At 48.4% G+C, this 6,574-nt stretch overlaps 1 long non-coding RNA gene across 1 annotated transcript in view; it reads left to right on the top strand.

Moving 5' to 3' along the window:
- LOC113490527 overlaps window positions 1–6,574 on the top strand; it is a 51,617-nt gene that overhangs the window by 755 nt on the left and 44,288 nt on the right. The gene's annotated exons all lie outside the window — the stretch shown is intronic.

Genomic DNA, 6,574 nt, shown 5'->3' with positions numbered 1-6,574 from the left:
GGGGGGGGGGGGGGGGGGGGGGATGTCTCTGATCTGAGGATGAAGGCAAGGGGTGAGTGCAAGGAAGATGGGGAAGTAAAGGGGTGGGGGGGGTAAGATGGGGTAATGGGAGGGAGAGAGGCTTGGAGACAGGTCTCCCTTTAAGTGTGTGTGTGTGTGTGTGCGCGTATGCGTTTGTGTGTGTGTGTGTAAGCGTGTGTGTACATGCACTTGCTTAGGATCAGGATGCTGAATAGGTCCAGGGCTGTCTGCAAGCAGCTGGGTTTGACTGGTCTGCTTCTATTCAGACCTTGTAAGAGGGGATACATGTATATGTATGTATATATATGTATGTTTCTTTGTGTGTGTATACATATATATGTATAGGTATAGCTACAGGTATATGTACATACCCCCACACATACATACATACATACAGATATAGATAGACATACATGCATATTGCCTGCAGTTATGGCAGAGAGAAGGAGACAGCCTCATACCACAGCCCTCTGGTCCCTGCCTCTTTTCAAACTTTGTTGGGAAGCCTTTGCAGACAGTGATGTGTGTGTGTATGTGTGTGTGTGTGTGCGCGCACGCGCGTGTGTCTGTGTGGTGTGTGAACATTCGCCTGGTTTGGATGCAGAGGAGTGAGTAAATCTCTGCTCTGTTTTTACACTGCTCTGCTGGGAGGCTGACTGGCTGCAGAAAAGTCATTGCGTGGTGTCTGTCGGGTGTGTGAGTTTGCATGTGTGGTGGTGGGAGCTGGATATTTATGTAGGGGCCCAGGACAGCTACTCGAATGCATATGTACTTGTATATGCATTGCTTGCAGGGTGTCTGCATGCCTATTTGTTCCACCAGAGAAAGCATGCCCACATTTTTATGCATAAGGATCCTCCTGCTTTGGGGCATGGGATGGGGGGAGGAGAAGCTGAATTAATGAATGAGAACAAGAGGAGGGGGAAGAAGGAGGCATGGGGGTGGGGGAGAAAGACGAACAGATGCATCCTATTCTCATCCCAGGACAGGCAGAAGTGTACAGCTGCTGCTGTTCCCATTCCAGAGCTTGGATCTGGCTGGGGAAAGGCTGCATAAATCTGCTAATGCTGCAGCAGGAAACATATTCGGGAGCTGTTGTGCGTGATGCCCTCTTGTGTGTGTGCTGGTGTGGCTCCCCCCTACCTCTGCGTGCATGCATGTGATCACACATGTGTGTATTGCATGTGGGTATGTGTGGGGAGATGGGGGTGGCTATGCACAAACAATATGCTTTATAAACATCTTTGCAAGCACCCGGAGAAGGAGGTGTTGGCGATGGGGAGGAGAGCATCACTTGTGCACTGCGGGCGCATGCATCTTGCAGCCGTGCACAGCCCGTGGTCCATTGGCACCCACTCTGGACTCACACAAGCAAACGCTGCTGAGGGCTGGTGTGTGCACACAAAGTAGGTGCACATGTGCAGGCCAGACTTAGGAGCTGCTTCCTTTCCTTTTCCCCTGAAGTCTGGAGAGCACAATCCTTCTCCCCACCCTGGAAGTAGGGAGCTACAAACCAAGCTATGAAGCACAGAGAGGATTGCTGAGATTGGAGGTGGGGGATGTGTGTGTGTGTGTGTGTGTGTGTATCTGTGTGTGTGTGTGTGTGTGTGTTTAGGGTAAAGATTATGTAGGGAGTGGGGAGGGTCCATGTCCCTGGAAGGGGCCTAGGGGACTGGGGAGCCTGGCTGCATTGCATACTGCAAGCCAAGGAATTTGTCATGCACTGAGAGGTGGGAGGGAGTGGGAGTGTGTATGATGTGGGGGAGCTGGGGTGGAGGGGGAGAAAGGGAGCTATACCTGGGTATGAGGGGATTTCTGGTGACATGGATCCCCACCCTGCTCTGATCCCCACAAACACTGTCACTCCTGGGTCCCAGGAAGCGCAGCCTGACAGCCTCACTAATGTAATATTCAAAGAAAGATTCATTTGCATGGAGCATGCATTATTAATATATTTAAATACAGCCCCCCTCTCCCCTCCCTGCGCTGTGCAGACTGTACCAGCAGCAGTGAGGAAGCTGCCTATGCGGTGCCGGGGGTGAGAAACAGCCACTTTATTCATACTGATTTCCTGAGCCTAGAAACCTTTCCCACCCTCCAGCCCCTTCCTCACCTGCCACCCTCCTCATTATTTTCTTTTGGAAAGTGGCTGGCTTTCAGGACATTCAACCCACAAGAAATACAGATTTGTTGTGAAGCAAGCTACTTTCATTGCTCTTCCCTTGTCAAAAACTACAACACCAAGGGAAGAATTGTAGATGTGTGGCCTTTCCCTTTCTTTACCCAGCTCCAGGCAAAGTGGGTATTTGGGAATATGCTGTCTGAAGCCCTGTGCTGGTGCAAAGCTAAGCTGTGGAGAAGAAGTTGCTTGGAGGGTAGAGAGGGCATTTGGGAAAGGGGGGCATATGGAGGTATAGTTTTTGCTGGGGGGTGGCTTGTGGTTAAAATTGGAAAGGTAAAAACCACAGGCAGCAGGGGAAGGCAGGAGGGAGGCAAGCATAGCTGTGATGATGTCTGTGATGTTTGTTCCTACCTGGGCCATGTCAGAAGCCAGATGCAGCTCCAGGCAGAGTGCAGCTGCCTTATCTGACCCTGTTGAAGAGTGGTGAAGAGCACTGATCAACTGGGAGAAAAGCTAGTAGTCACATCAGGGCCTGTTGAAACCTCCCAATGCTGTCAGCAGCTGTGTCAGAAAATATCAGCACATTTGCTGAGAGAGAGAGATATGCAGCTGCTCTCTCCCTTATCCCAAATACTGTGTTTTTTCCCCTGGTCTCCTATAAGTGCAGGCCTGGGCTAAGTTGTTTCTTTTATTAGTGTGAGGGAGGGCAGACAGCATGCAGGGAACATATCTTTCCTCACACTCTTGTGAGCTGATGAGAGGCACCCTTCTCTGGGAAAGGGATGTGATGTCCCCCAAACACACTTGCAGCCCTCACTCATGCTTGGGCACCAGAGTAGGACAGGAGCAGCTTAGGTGATGAGCAAATGTTCTCCATGGAAATATCCCCTTTTCTGGGAACAGAGAAGCTTTTGCTTTTCTCCTCCATGGAGGAGCAGAGCTGTCCTCCACAGTGAGGGATCCCAGGCTGCCAGCAGGTAAAGCTGGAGCTTCCCTGGTAGCCCTGTGGGTTCTGCTGGTGGGGATTGTTGAGGCTGGTCCCAATGCTGAGTTACAGGCAAGTGCTTGGGCTCTCTTCAGGGTTCCATAGGGGCAGAGCTCAGTGCCTTTCAGTGCCTTTCTGTGTGGGAAGAGGGGTGAAGGAGGACTTGGGGTTAAACCACTGGAGGGAGGCAGGCTGAATGCATGGGAGCCACCTCCCATGCTGGGTGGGGGTGAAGTCCTCTTTATGGACTGGAAGGGGAGGCTGGAAAGCTCAGGTTGAGGACCAAAGGGCTATGACCCACCTCTCTGCTCGGTCAGGATGGGTTTCCTGCAGCTGTGAACTAGATGAAGGCTGTATTTAAAGCCCCAGATGAGTCAATCTTGCCACTTTGGAGGTGACAATGATTGTGGGACTGCTGTTGTGTTTGTTTCAGTGGCAAGATGTGTGGCAGCAGTTACAGCTTCACTTTAGCAGAGCTGCTTTTGTGCCCTGGCTTTCTTGTACTCCCCAGCTGGTATTAGTTTTGTGGCTTGCTTTGCTGTCCCCTGACCTTCTCTTTAAGGGATTATAGCACTTCTTTGGGTCTTTTGGGAGCTCAGGGGTACCTAGTCATCGCCTGAGATGAACCGCTTTCCTCACAGACAGGACTGACCAAATAATTTTCATGTCACTGAAGAGAAATGACCTCATTTGCTCAACACTCGTAAGCCAAGAGGACACCCAGTTCCAGCTGACTGCTGAGGTACAGAAGGAGGGAAGGGCAGTTGTCACTCTTTCCACAGCATTGTAAGGGGTGGGAAACAAGCCATTAGGAATCAGGTTGAGGTGAATGACTTGATGGGTTTGGTCTCTAGATGCTGCCTCTTGCAGGGAGTCTTTAAGGTTCTCAGGCAGCCCTGGTTTGGTTAGACACAGTGGCTACATGGTGCCTTTTAGATGCCATTGAGATGGGCACAGGATCAAAACCCTGTAGGAGAATCTGTCCTGCTGTTGAAGGTGAGGCCTATCCATCTTCCTGTGCTGACCCAGCTGATGTGCTAGGGCTGTTCCTTCCCATTTGCAGTCACCCTGGGGAACACATCTCCAGATTTTTAGCCCTTTAGTGTAGAATTCTTTCCAGGAGACGCTCTGGGAAGCTGATGGTGCATCATGAATTTCACAGAGGTGAGATTTGTCTGGAGTCCAAGAACACATGTTATTCCCTACACAGCAGAGACACCCACACACAAGGTTAATGCTTGTCTGGTTTTGGTAACCTGTAGGGGAAGGACTGTTTGCAAGAAACTGTGGGTGCTTTTGACTCCTTTGGATGTCAGTTAGTCTGGTAGCGGAGATGGAGAAAATGTTGTGAGAAAAGATTATCACTAACATGACTTGGATAGAGGGTCACAGAGTAGCAGAAGGGATCCCCAGCTCTGCCACAACCAGCCTGTGGGGAAGTCCCTTCTTTCCCCTCTATACTCCTCAGCACTCACCTCACTTCTAAATGGCTTGGGTGATAAGATAATCACCACTGAAGGTGCTATAGATGTGCAGACTGTCTCAGGATGGTGTATAGGCTACCAGTTGCCTGAAGGCAAGGTGTCATATGTTTGTATTCATTCTTTCCATGGTTCATGCGCTCAATCTGTAGACCAGATGGGTCAGAGCTGCCTGTGTATTTTTAGGTTACTATGAGGACTCCATGAGCTATGCTTCCTCTGGGAATACTGGTTTATGCATGAGAACATGTATGTTTGTGAATAGGGAGATAACCTTTTTCTGCTAGGCTTTGTCTGTCTTATGTCAGGTCACATCTGTGTATGCACAAAGTCTGTTTACACACGTATGTCATTCCCTCCTCAGCTTCACCTGTATTATCCATGTATATGTGTTCCTGTGTGCATTTGTATATGTGCCTGTGTGTGATGCAGGCAATTGTATGTGCGTTTATTTGTGGAGTAAGCATATGGGTATGTATGTGTATATGCACCTTTTCCATCTCTTCTTGAGGTGTGTGAATATGTAAGTGTTCATAATTGGGTGCCATGTTCAGCTGGAGGATATCCTTCCTTCCTGTCCATGTATCTTTTTCTCCCCACCTTCCATGAAACTGCTTCTTCATGAAGAAGAAGTTGCTCAGAGGTCCTGTGCTTTAAGAGATAGTTTTGAGTTGTATTACCTAGTGCTCCATGTATGAAGTGAGTTAAGCTTTCCTGACATCTTTGCACTCAAGTACATCCAGAAACATCCAGACCCAATTCATTTTATTTCTAGGGCTGTAGTGAGACCAGTCTGGAAAACCTGGCATTCAAACCTGGGTGCTACACTAGCTGAAGGAGGGTGATAAATTGAAGGCAATTCAGAGAAGAGCAACAAAAATGATGAAAGGGCTGGAGGGACTTACTTATGAGAAAAGATTAAAAGAACTAAATATGCAGAGCTTGGGTAAATGATGATATGATAACAGTTTACAAGGATTTGAGGACTGTAAACACCAAGGAAAGGGAAGAGATTGTTTAAGGTGGTAAAAGATGGGCAAAGTCAGAGGTATAGGATGAAGCTGAGCAAAAAGGAGAATATTGGGGTGCCTCTGAGCTTCCTGGTATGAGTGCTCAAACTTACTATGAAATAGTCTGGCAGGTTTATGGATATGCAACTGCTTGCAACAAGGAAACACCTGGTGGTGGAGGGGACAAGCTAGACTTGAACAGTGGGGGAGGTGGAGTGATCTGCAAGACTTTTTCTTCATATGCAGCATTGCCAGGAAAATTCTGAGATGTTTGATTGTCTTTCACTTTTTATTGATTCCTGCTGTCGTGGCTGGGGAGAACCAATAGACACTGTTGTTGAAGAACCAGGGAGGTTGTATAGGAGCAATGAGTAAACAGAATCTGATGATGGTGGAGGACATTATTCCCTCTCTGGGGGGAATCCCTCCTCTCTGGCTGGAGAGGTAGTCTAGTAATCAGTCCTGTAGGAAGTGTCTGTACATGAAAAGGGGTTTTGCCACAACAACTTTCTACAAAGGTACAGGCTGAACCTACCAAAGCAAGCGTTTCCCACTTTCCAGACATAGATGGCTTGGCCTGAGGACAGTAGGCTCAGGAGAATCAGACTTCCCTCTGAATTCCTAGTCACAGATGGTCCAGAACTGGGACAACAAGGTCAGAAGGATTAACACCCCTCCTTTTTTTCCCCATTGCACTCATAGGCCAGGAAAATTGAGTCAGATCATAATAAAAAGATTAGTGTGGAGAGGCTGCCGTAAATAGTGTGATAGGTAGGTCAGGGAAATGGAATGGAATTCAAGGGGGTTGGCCCTGTTACACATGATCTCCTGAAAAGGCTCTGTGTTTATCAACAGAGAAAGGGGATTTGGTCTTAAAAATTCTGGAACAAGGCATCAAGGGTGTTAGCACTCAAGTACAGATGTTATTCCCAGCAAGGTTCTGTACTAGAATGAC

The sequence above is a fragment of the Athene cunicularia genome (assembly GCF_003259725.1).
Source record: "Athene cunicularia isolate RWA chromosome 1 unlocalized genomic scaffold, athCun1 chr1_part2, whole genome shotgun sequence".
NCBI classification, from domain to species: domain Eukaryota; kingdom Metazoa; phylum Chordata; class Aves; order Strigiformes; family Strigidae; genus Athene; species Athene cunicularia.
This window is presented reverse-complemented; position numbering and strand designations above follow the sequence as displayed.